Raw genomic sequence first — 12,806 nt, 5'->3', positions numbered from 1 at the left:
GGAATGGACAGGGAAATGTAAGCAAGGGAAAGGGTGACCAAAAAGATCTGGAACTAGTGAGAAATCTCGGTGATTTGCATTAGGTCAGCAAGAGTTTCTAACTCAAAATGGTGCAATAAGAGCAAGGGGGGGGAATAAACACCTCTACCACCATGTCAACTCTGTGCTAATTTCTTATCTCTCTGCCTTGGTGCTAATCACCTGGAAAATATGAATATTAATTGGCTGCCTTTGACTAACTCTTTGTGCAGCAATGTTTTAGAGTTTTGTGTTAGAATACCCAATCAGCCGTGACTCGAGTGCAGATATCAGCATGTATAATGTGCAGTTCATCCCAGTATATGGCTCATGGGGGTGTAGCAGGTCATTGGCTTTGCTCCCTGAGTCAACATTTTGTAGCTGACTCTGACCCTTCCATTGCTGTTCATCCAGCTGCAGTTAGTTTATCTCAGAGTTTTTAGCAAAAAACAAGGTAGATCTTTCAAGCTCACACTTAAACTAGGAGGTAGAGGATAAAGGAAGCCACAAAAATGCCACAGGGATGAATTTTATATACTAGGCTTGTTCACACAATCATTTGAATCTAGGTTTAATGCAGGTCACACCAACACTGAAGTGATTGTGTGAACCCATGCCAAGGTGGTTTATGGACCAAGGTTTCCCACCTTGGCATGGGTTTACACTGTCATGTTAATGCTGGTAATTCATATTAAACCTAGATTCAAATGATTATGTGAACAGGCCTACTCAATGCAACAAACTAGCCAGATCTTTGCTTCAGGTTCTTGTTGTGTGTAAGAATGTAAAACTCACTTTGTTGGACTGAACTACTGCCCAGCATTCTGTTTCCAAGAGTAACCAGGCAGATGCCTTAGGACACTCACAGGCAGAGGCGTAACTATAGGGGGGGCAGGGGGGGCATGTGCCCCGGGCACCATCTTTTTTGGTCACATGGGGGGCGCTGCCATGACAAAAAAAATTTTTTTTTAATTTTTTTAAATTTTTTTGTTAATACAAATGTTTCCTGCTCAGTGCAGCAGCGCTGCAGCAGTCAAGGGAGCACGTCGCGCCCCCTCCCCCACGAGTGGTCCCTTCCGTGCCGCCCGCGCCCCCCCCATTGCTTTGCTGGCGCCTGGCGGCCAGTCAGTGGCCTGGCTTGGCGGCGGCGGCGGGCGCTTGTGAGGAAAAACCTAAGTATAATGTAGTATGTTGGGGGCGCGGGGGGGGCGCCATTTCAATGCTTGCCCCGGGCGCCGTTTTCCCTAGTTACGCCTCTGCTCACAGGTAAGACACAGAGGTGATGACCAGACCTTTCAGCATGTGGTGCTCAGAGATATACTGCCTCTGAATAAGGAGGCTCTGATTTATTGTCACTAATAACCATTATTCCTTTGTAGAATTCTTTTTTTAAAAAAACTGGCTAAGCTAGTGGCCTTCACCACATCTAGCAGTAATGAATTTTGTAAGTTTAGTGCATGTTGTACAAAGAGGTTTAGAATGAGCTGAGGGCAGGTTTCCATGCTTAAGGCTGGATTTGTGCCTGCTTGTCACCCATCACCCATTCTAGCGTTGCTAGCAGGCTGATGCTGATATATTCGGAAAACATATTTAAGGGCCTGTGCAGGATTATATGTCCTTTGAAGAGGCAGCCCTTCTTCTCGGCACTACTTGGCCAGCAGCAGCATCTCAGCAGGGCTTGTAGAAGATCAGAGAGGACAGCAGGTTATTGAAATAACAAGAGCCCTCTAAACAAAGAAGGAACCCCATTGTTGTTTCTGCAATGGAAGCTGTTTGTTGGGTTCTTTAAAAACACAGTTTCTGCCTTTGTGTGTTTGGATCTAAAGGTTCCTATGCTTTGGGGCAATTTATCTTCTGTACTACATCACTCACTCACTCACTCACTCGCACCGCCTCATCTGCTTGTATAGTCTGACCCTGGTTAACTTCAGTCAGTTTTTAAACTGCTCCAATTAAAACAGCACAGCAGAGGTTGGTGGGGGCTGGGAGTAGCAGCAGTCAGTTCATTTTTATTCAATTTGGAGCCTGTTCCCATTGGGAATTTGCTGCTGGCTGCTACCATGGTGGGAGTGCTCACTTGAAGTTCTTGTTATTCCTAAGAGAGGGGACCATAGTCATCTCAGGATAAATTACCTCTTTGCATTGGATCAGAAATGGATGTTAGATCCAGGCCTGGTTCACACAACCATTCAAATCTAGGTTTGGTGTGGGTTACCAAGATGGACGTGATTGTGTGAACTCATGCCAAAAGAGTTCTGGCCTGGGATTCCTGCCTTGGCATGTGTTTACACAATCATGCTAGTGTTGGTAACCCACATTAAATCAAGATTCAAACAATTGTGTGAACCCGGTCTCATCAGACCAGCATACAGTTCCAAGTCTTATTCCTGTACCTGGTAAATCCTGGAACTAACATTGGAATGAAAATTTTGCACAAATTCAGAATTTCAGAACTGTAACTTGGCCTTCAAAATTTCTGTGCATTTCAAAATTTATTTTGTAATTAGACTGAAAAAAGACTTTGAATCTTAATTTTGCTTGAATGCTTTTAGAATGATCATTTATTAAATAGAAGCTTGCTAGATTCAACACTTTTGTACTATGTTTCCCTTCTCACTAAAATTCTTAAGTGCAGTAGCATCCATCACTGAAATATTGGGAAAATATCAAATTGGGAGAATTTTGAATTTTTCAAGCTAGAGCTAGAAGAATTTGCTTAGGACCTCCCCCAGTTTATTTCAGTTCTGTCTGTAACCCCAGAAGCCGCCTTTTGTAAAGGGAATTCAGGAAACACACACACATATATTCTTCCTCTATACTGTATGTTTTCCCTCTGCCCACTTGCCCCACAACAATATGTGACATGGCTCTCTAGCATAAGTTGTCTCATCTGATAAGATCTGGACTGCTTTCTGCAGTTCACCAATAACAGTTTTTCTTTTAGTAGAACATTCTTGCCTATATTATTGCACAATTGAAGTGATAGTTTTCTCCTTCCCAGATCCTAGCAAGGCCAATCCTTGATTCAGGCAATCCTTGATTCTCCCTGAAGCAACATGGCTATAAATACTCCCAGGCCAGGGATTTTATTCTCACTTTTACTTGACTTTGCCTATCTGAATACTTTACTGGTCCCACCTTGCCTCCCTGTCTATCCTCCTACTCATCCGCCTCTCTTCCCATTTGATATATCTTCCTATTTCTGCCCCCCTAAAACACACACCTTGAGGAGCTTCACATGATCAGAGTGAAGCATCTCAAGGTGGTATGCAGGAAGAGTGGGCTTAGCCCGCTCTCCCCGCACACAAGCTGAGCGCTCCACCCCCACGACTACTGGCTCCGTCATGGAGCTGGTTGGGATTGTGGGGATTGGGGGATGTCCAGCCCCCAGGATGCCCTGCACAAGTATGGGGGGCATTCTGGGGAGACCCCCGAGGCTGGGAGGTTTATAGGAGCCGCCTGGTTGGGGGTCTCCTCGTGAGCCGCTACAGTGCGAAGTCGCACCTCAGCATCTCACAACCAGGAAAGCCATGTTAACAGAGCAAGGTTAACCTGGTTTAAGGGGGGTGGGTTATTTACATTTATTTACATATTTGATTTCTATATCGCCCTTCCAAAAATGGCTATATTCTGCTCTTCCTCCAAGGAACCCAGAGTGGTGACTATAGTTAAGTTTCTCCTCACGATAACCCTGAGAAGTAGATTAGGCTGAGAGAGAAGTGACTGGCCCAGAGTCACCCAGCAAGTATCAGGGCTGAATGGGGATTTGAACTCAGCTCTCTGGCACTCTAAGCACTACGCCACACTGGCTCTTGCATATATACACACACACACACACACACACACACACACAGTGTGTGTGTGTGTGTGTGTGTATGTGTGTGTGTATATATATATATATATATATATATATATATATATATATATATTTGTAAACATGCATCATACAGGCACACTGAGCAAGAAGCTGCAATTCGTTATAGCAGTGCCCTGTTGAGAGGTGCCAGTGGCAAACCCAAGTTTGTTGCTACATAATGGATGGAACAGGTTAGTCCACTAGGAGCTCAGATGTCTGCCTGTGGCTGAGCACTGACAAATAGGTAATTTTAATAGATTATAGCAACAGGGAACTAACTGTATTGCAGAATCTTATTTAGCAGGGCAGATTGGCCCATAATAATTGGAACTGGACAGACTCCAGCAGCACTACCTGCAGGACTTCCATGGGACAGTTGCCTAGTTCCATTTGGATTCTGGCTCCAAAGCAGATTAGATGGAGCACATCTGCACCACTTTCTTCACTCCTATAGCAGACTAGGACCATATGGAGAATGGCCATCCATTGCTCACTGGAAGAGCATCTCTTTGCATGCAGAAGGTCCAGGTGCAATCCCTGGCATTTCCAGATAGGGCTGGGAAAGATTCCTGTATGAGACGCTGGCTTGGAGGTTTGCTGCCAGTCAGTGTTGTAGACAATCCTGAGCTAGATGGACCAATGGTCTGATGCGGCATAAGGCAACTTACTACAGTATGTAACCTGTGTAACTAGGCTTTAGAGAATATTCCTTTTGCTGATAAATAATAGAGCCTTCACACATTTGTTCCCCCTGCGTAAGCTGAGCCTGACATGAATTAATATGCGCTAATTAATCTAAGACACTGAAGTAAATACAGTTATGCTATAGAAGCTGGAAACAGGTTGTGCCGTTGTGGGTATGTGTGCGCCTTTAGCAGTTTAGCTTGTTAACGGATGCATTAATATTATAACAGTTACTGCTAGGAATACTGTATTATTAAAAAGTATTAACAAATCTGTACTGCTAAATATGCCCATTAAGGGGTTACAGTGCTTTTAAAGCTTTTGAGTGTTTTATAGGAGAGTGGATGAGTGGGAAGAGTGGAATGGTTAATTTATTGTCTTTATTTACATAAAGATTGATATCCTGCCTTTCTATGCATAAGTAAACTCAAGGTGGCTTAACTTTTTAAACTTTTAAATTTTTTATTGTTCTATATTGTTGTTGTTTAGATTGTGAGCCCTTTGGGGACAGGGATTCATATTTATTTATGTTTATTTTTCTAGGTAGACTGCTTTGGGAACTTTTGTTGAAAAGCAGTATATAAATGTTTGTCATCGTATTCATCGTATTGTATCTATTTTATTAATAATGATAAGCCACCTCGAGCAGTAGTGCACTGGACTGGAGGAGTGGGGTGTAAAATTATTATTATTAGTAGTAATAATAGTAGTAGCAGCAGCAGCAGCAGTAGTAGTAGTAATATGAGCAAAAAAGGCCCAGACACAGCTCCCTTGGGAGGCTATTCCATAACGGCCTTCACAACGGAAAACCTACCAGTCATGCTTCTGTCAGCTGGTGGTGGACAAAAAGGAGAAGAAGAAGCAGGTTTCTGTGGGAGGAAGCAGTTCCTGAGACTGGCCAACATTTAAATCACATCCCCTTAAATTAAGATTCTGCCACTTCGAAATACTTGTGTAAACTGGACCTATGTTGCTTTACATAAATATCAGGTGTGGGGTTTTGGCGGGGGGAGTAAGCACGTAAACAGGCTGTTTTACTGAAACAGAGGCTGGGATATGTATAGCAGTGAATGTTTTCTCTCCTGTTACTGTGATCCTATCCCACCTCTTAGAGAGTCCGGTGTTGCTTACCAGATCAACTTCAAATTGCTAGTCCTTAACATCGCAGATTCTCTGTCTCGTTGCCTCCATTGTAACAGTTAGCACTTTTCCTAAGTGTTTAATGCACTGTATATACATTATCTCAGCAATCTTCACAACAACCTGTGAGGCAGGCAAACGTTATTTATCTGCATGTCACATATTTGAAGCAAGAAAACTGAGGGATAGTGACATATCTAAATCCACCTAGTCTGCAAATCAGTATACACTTGGGAGTGAACTCAGTGGGGTTACTTCTGAGTAAATATCCACAGGTTAGGGCACCTAGTGAGTGCCCTAATTTTTTCTCTCAACCTGCCTAATTTTTTAAAATAAACAAATAACTTTTAAATAGCTGGATGTTGCCTGCACTTTGGATTGATCTCCCCCACTACTCCCCCCCCCAAAAAGTTTAGGCTGGCTATGGGCCTGGTGAGTTTGTCGCTGGTATTTGAGCCAGGAAGGGAGTAATCGAGTATACAGTAATAGGGAGGTACATGCATCTGTGAAGCAGCCAGAAGTTGGTGTGTGTAGACAAAGTGGTGTTCATTTGGCATCTTCCAATTCTGATACCATGATTCTGTGGGTGCATTCCCACCTACACTGCTGTCTCAAACAGCAGTGAATATAGGAACATAGGAACAGCCATATACTGAGTCAGACCCTTGGTTCATGTAGCTCAGTATTGTCTACACAGACTGGCAGCGGCTTCTCCAAGGTTGCAGGCAGGAATCTCTCTCAGCCCTATCTTGGAGAGGCCAGGGAGGGAACTTGGAACCTTCTGCTCTTCCCAGAGCAGCAACATCAAGTCTCCCATTCATATGCAACCAGGGTGGACCCTGCTTAGCTAAGGGGACAAGTCATGCTTCCTACCACAAGACCAGCTCTCCTCTCCATAGTGGTTTTTCTCAGAAGTAAGTATTGCATTGTCTGCACTGCTAGTTCAATTATGAGTAAACTGGGTTTTACTCATAAAACCCAGTTTACTAAAAAGAAGTTAGGGAGAATTGCTGAAATTAAGACCATAAGAAAATAGCAACCGCCTTGCTAGGTCAGACAAAAACCATCTATTCTAGCTTTCTGTCTCCAGCAGCAGCAGCTAGCCAGATATTCCCAGGAAGCCCACAGGCAGGGCATGAAGGCAAAAGCCTTCCATTGGTACCTGCTCCCCAACAACTGGTATTTCAGGGCACACTGCCTCTAAACCTGGAGGCACTAAGTAGCTGTGCTTAATAGCCACTGGTGATCTATCCCCCAGGAAATTGTCAAATCCTTTAAAAAAGCCATTTAAGCCAGTGAGCACCACCTCACCTTGCGTCTGCAATTCTGTCAGCTCTCCTCTCCGACTGGACTCCTCTTGCTGGACTACAACTCCCATCATCCCCATGGGATTTGTAGGCCAGGAACATCTGGGGACCCCAGAAGAACTTCTGCTTTCCCACATAAACTCCCTGGATATACAACTACTACACCCAGCCACATCTGAGTCTGAAGCAGTATAGCCCAGCAAAGGACTGCACTGAAACAGACCCTAAAGGGTCAATCTGAAAGCAAAACAAATGTCCACGCAGATGCCTCCTAAGAACACCTCCAAAGAGTGTGTAAATCTGTCAATTTACGTCTGTCAGAATCCAAGGACAACTCAGTATGCAAGAGAGAGAAAATAGATTTTTTTATGTATTTAAATTTATAGCCTGTTCCTTCCCAAAGGCGCAAAGGAGGTAACAACAGCTTAAAAAGCAAATAGAAATATCCTGTTAAAAATCAATTAAAACGCATAAGAACGTAACAGATCTTAAATTCCTCTGACTCTCTGCTGGCTTAACACTGGCCTTCATAAGCCAAGCCAAACAGAAAGATCTTACAATGATATATGTAGGCAGATATAGCTCTGTATATTCCAGAAGTAGAATGCAGCTTCTTTGTACCTTAGTTTTTATGGAGGGTGGCGGGAATCAAACTCCTAGTCCTCATAGAGAAATGTCCATGTAATGTGTCTCAAAGGTTTCATGCGGAGTGAAATTTTGAGAGCAAGAATAGCCAGCCTGAGACTCTCCAGCGGTTGCTGGACTACAATACCCATCATCCACAGCTGGCTGTGGATGATGGGAGTTGTAGTCCAGCAACAGCTGGAGAGCTTCAGGCTGGCCACCCCTATTCCAGAAGCACTCATGTCCTTCACTACTTCCTGTCGCTTCCTATTGCACCCCTCACGTCCAGTCCATAAATCTGCCTACCATTAACCAGTTCTTCCTTACCAAACTATTTTGGCTTCAGCAACTGCAAGTAGAATTAGTGACACTAAATAAATATGTGCTAGTCTGCATAACTTGTGCAAGTTTGTTCTGAGCAGAGAATATGGGTTTTCTTTGGTGCAACTGCAAGTTTCTGTGGGACTCAATCTGCCCATTGTAGCAACATCCTATCAGTATTCCACCTATCCCACACACCAGAGCAGCCGTTCCCGTAGATGTTGGCTACCTATGGCAGTAAGAGCCATTTCCTGGAGAGAGGCACAAGCTTCTCCACGTGTGTGTGAAGAGTGTGCATTTATATATGAGGAGCACAAGATGGGGTGCATGGGGTTTCCCATCCAGGCACTCTCCAGATGTAAACCTGCTTAGCCTTATGGCTGCTATATCAGGCTTGGCCTAGGAAACACAGGGCCTGCCCCCAGCCATACTGTGCTGATGGCTGCCTGCCTCATCCGTTATGCTGATTACCAGGGCTGGCTTATCTGTGAAGTAATCATCTGTTTTTAGATGACTTTCTAGTTCCCTCCTACAGGGACCTTGAAGCATATGGTAAACTCCTGGGAAACCCTGCATTTGTTTTTCCTTTGATCTATTTTGTCCTCTGAAAATTGCTAAGACAAGGGTCTATCTTGCCTTGTTTATTCTTAATTTGTATTAATGTCCTTGTCCACTTACTTAAACCACTCAAAGGCCTGGTTCACACATTCATTCAAATCTAGGTTTAATTACGGAGGGTTACTGACATTGCATGATTGTGTGAAACAATGCAAAGGTGGGAATCTTAGAAGCTATTTACATGAGCAGGCAAGACCAGGCTAAGGAAGCCCAACCCGGTTCTGCCTGCATGTGTATACTGCTAGGATACGGCAAACCCACCTCCAGAGCCACCCTCTTAAACAGGGTTAGGAGAACGAGTGCTACCAATTGTCTACCAGTCCCAGCTGGGGTTGGCAGACTGTGAGGCTCCTGGCCTGCTTCAGGGAGGGAAGGGGGACCCACATAATGCACCGTGCACTCACAGGGTGATGCGGGGTGACCCTGACCCTCGGAGCTACCTGCAGAAGCCGGAAATCATCTGGGTGGCTGATTTGACTACCCAGCAATAAGAAGTGCATTGTCTGCAGGGGAGGTAAGCATTTAAAAGCTTCCTCCCTTCGCCCTGTCTGAGCCCTTTCTCTGATCATGAGAAAGGCCTCTTAGAGTCATCTTGGGTCATAAACCACCTTGGCACGGGTTCACGCAATCGAGCTAATGTTGGTAACCCACATTTTTTGTGGGGGGTGGGAGCAGGATTAGGGCAGAAGCCATGTACCACCCTGAGCCCCGTGCACAGAGATTCCTCTTTGGCGTCTTCCTGACCCCACCATCACCCAGAGAGAAGGGCAGCCCAGCCAGAGCCACCACTGTGCCCAGCTGAACAGAGGATGTCGTGGGGCTCAATGGGTTGGAGCACAGAGCTGCTGTTGCAGTGGGATCCATGTTCCAGGGCTGGCAGTGGCGGGGGCAGGGAGTCTCCAGGCAGGAATCGTGGCACCACTGATTCACCTCACTGGGGCCCCCCACGTGCCCCTAGGGACAGCCCTGGCTGCTTACATTTTATCATGCCTGGACAGGGCTTAGACCAGTGCTCTTCACTTCTTTTCAAGTGGAGACCACTTTGGCCAAACACACACACACACTCCCCCACACATCTTCAATGTGAGAGCCATTTCCTGCTTTGCTGACTGTACTGCACTTTTCTCTGTGCTGGACTTAACAGAGACGGAGCCCTCTCAGAAGCCCTATGGGGGAAAGACCGCAAAGGGCTACGCTTCTTCTCGGTGCTCTGTTTGCACACCTTCCAAGATAATTCGGGGGCTCAAAAGGGCTCAGTTTCCTTTAGGAGCCCCCCCAAGGAGCCCCTCCCTCCAGACATTGGGCAAAGTGCAGCACTGTACTGTGGGAATGGTCTAGGCCCAATAAACAATTACTCAGAGGGTCTCACGTAGAGTGGATGGTGGGTGGGTGCGGCGGTGGGGGGGGGAGGCACCACCAGTCCCCAGGCCTTACAGTGAAGAACATTACCTTAGACATTAGCAAGAGGGGTTTTAGTCTAGCCCTCTGCCCATCATGTTTGTTTTCCATTTTCTGGAAAAGTTGTTATTTCCCCCCAGGGAGAAATATTTAAACTAGCATCACCACTTTTCCTGTGTTCTAGAGTGCTCCAGTCTAATCATAGTGTTTGTGCACTTTGTGTAGACTGGAATTTTGCCACCACTGCCCCTCTAGGCCCATTATTTGGGGCAAATATCCCATCTGTCCAATTCAAAATGGCTTGGAGCCTTCATAATGTCTTATCTCTGCTAAAGAGCCTTCTGATGATAAAAGATACATGCCCCCGGTTCCCGAATGGTTCTCAGCAATAACTCAAGGCTCAAATTAACTTCATTGCAGGTGGAAATTATCTTCCTTGATAATTTGAGAAATAGATTATTGAACGTCCAGGAACGTGCGGAAAACTCAAGGCCCTTCACAGTTCTGTGGCAGGGACACAGGACCTGAACAGATACATGGAAGTAAATTCTAGCCACTTGAAGGCCCTGTCATATAGCCAGCTGTCTGCAGCAGACTGGGAGGAGATGAGAATTCAGAGCAATCTGTCTAAAAATAGTCTATACCTATTAGAGACAGGCCCAGATCGTATAATGGACAGGCAGGAAAAGATATAATGTCCCCCTGGCTTGCAAGGTGGAGAAGAAGCTAGAGGTATAAAGTTGCAGGGGGTGGGGGAGTGGGGTGAATAGATTTGGGGCCTACATTTGTGAGTGTAATTTTATCTCTGTGGCAGTGTGCAGAAGTGTGTGTGTGTGAGTTGCATACATAAAACCAGGTCAAGATAAAACAGATATCTAATAAATTCATATTAAAAACATTCTTAATGATAGATTAATAGAGTCTTCCTTCCTTCTCTCCTTCCTTCCTTCCCCATTTCACTGAAGCAGTTTCACTCCCTGTACCTAACGTCTGGATGATTACTGAGTCCAGTTTCGCACTTTGCCTGTCTGTTACATAGGGCATGAACACCTCAATGACAAGAGATGGCACCGTAGGTCTCTGCACATCAGGCTGTGCAGCCCCACTTTTCCAAAAAGGTAGTGTCTCTTTGTCTAAAGGCCTCCTTTGCCTCCTGGATTCATTCTGCCCCCTTCAGCTCCTTCCTTTTCTTCTCTACACTCGACTTCTTGCACATCCTTTCCTATTTGCAGCCCCCCCCCGCAAACATCACCCCACCAGCTTCCTCTCCAACCCTTTCCTTTCCTACCCAACCTCCCCTAGTCAATGCTACTTGTATTCCCGATTCTCCCTGCCTCCAGATCTCTGCCACCCATGTCCAGCCCCATATCAGCCCCCACGTCAAAACCCCTCCAAATCTCTTCATTGCTTAAGACCACCCCCACTCCCAGGGAATGCCACCCACCCACTCACTCAGTCTCCAGCCCTCTGCTCCCCTCCCCTGGCAGCCCCCTTGCGATCCCCTAGAGCCCCCCTCCCTCGCCGTGGGTCCTTGGTGGTAGCCCTGCCCAGCCCACTCCCCAGACCCCCTGATCCTCCTCCCCCCCCCCGCCTCCAGCCCAGCGCTTGCCCGTGTCCGAATCAATTAGAATTGAGATTGGAGGCGCAGCGCGGAGGGTAAATATTAAAGCCGGGCGCTTCGCTAATTCAAACCATCGATCAGGCGGGGATGAGAGCAATAAATTATTGTGACAAGATGCAATCCTCGCGCCGGGCGCCTCTGCCTCCATCGATCCATGCTGCCCGGCCCCGGCCCAGCTGCCTGCGCCCTCCCCTGCCCGCAGCCAGCGCTGCCCGAGCCTCCCAGCCAACGCCAACGCCGCCCATCACTCGCCTCTGGGCGGCGCCCTGCACCCGCCCAATCCCCCACCCTTTGCTTCTCCCTGGCTCTCGCCTCTGCTCTCGCCTCTCCTCCCCTGTGAGTTAGTCCCTCCGCACCAGAGACGTGCTGCACCCCTTCAAACCTTCTGCACCCAGCAGCACCCACCTCTCAGGGCCCTGCATGCACCACAGGCTGCAGCCCCCAGCTTTCTTTGCCCTGCGGGGGTCCTCTAGATCTCTTGGCCTTCCTTCCTATGAGTGTGTTCTACTCACCCCCCACCCACCCACCCACAGACACTGCCTCCCTTTGCCCCCCCATCTTCCCTGCCTTCCTAGATTCCAGTCTCTCTGTAGCCCTGTTCACACGTTCTGTTCAATGCACGTACCATCTGTGTACAGTATATGCGTGTACAGATCACACACAGTTATCCACACATTATGTTTCGGGCAACTACAGCAGAACTCTTCCTGTCTTTACCCTGCATTTCAGGAGGCTTGTCCCCAGGTCCAGTCTTAAGATGAGCGCATGAAAAAAAGTCGTTCATAGAAAAACATGTCCACATGTACAGACATACGTACACATGTAAAATAGAATGTCTGAATCGGGCTTGTCTCAACCTGGATTCCAAAGCCTGCTTGTTCTCTTTCTGGTGGCTCTCTCGTTATCTTTTATTTTTATTTTTGGTCCCTTGAGCTTAAGAAGACCAGACCAAAGGTCAACCAAGTCCAGCAGGATCGTCAGAACCAAGGTTTTCCAAACCAGGATTCTGTTTTCCACTGTGACCAACACATGCAGAGCAGGAAAATGATAGTCTCCCCCACTTTAGCTCCCCAGCTGCTGGTATGCAGCGGTATACTGCCCCTGAACCTGGAAGCTCCATGTGGCCATCATGACTAATAGACATTGATAGACTTATTCTCCACCTCCTACTTTGCTCCCCTCTGTCCTGATTTGTCTTCCCTACCCCTTCACTGCCTGC

At 46.6% G+C, this 12,806-nt stretch overlaps 2 protein-coding genes across 9 annotated transcripts in view; one reads left to right on the top strand and one right to left on the bottom strand.

Annotated features, from left to right (window-relative positions):
- Positions 1-12,806, top strand: part of LOC128332772 (cornifelin homolog) — a 139,068-nt gene that overhangs the window by 43,969 nt on the left and 82,293 nt on the right. The gene's annotated exons all lie outside the window — the stretch shown is intronic.
- ERFL (ETS repressor factor like) overlaps positions 1-12,806 on the bottom strand; it is a 71,200-nt gene that overhangs the window by 41,952 nt on the left and 16,442 nt on the right. The gene's annotated exons all lie outside the window — the stretch shown is intronic.

Source organism: Hemicordylus capensis, chromosome 7 (assembly GCF_027244095.1).
Source record: "Hemicordylus capensis ecotype Gifberg chromosome 7, rHemCap1.1.pri, whole genome shotgun sequence".
Taxonomy (NCBI): domain Eukaryota; kingdom Metazoa; phylum Chordata; class Lepidosauria; order Squamata; family Cordylidae; genus Hemicordylus; species Hemicordylus capensis.
Note: the sequence above shows the minus strand (reverse complement) of the source record. Positions and strands in the feature narration are given on the sequence as shown.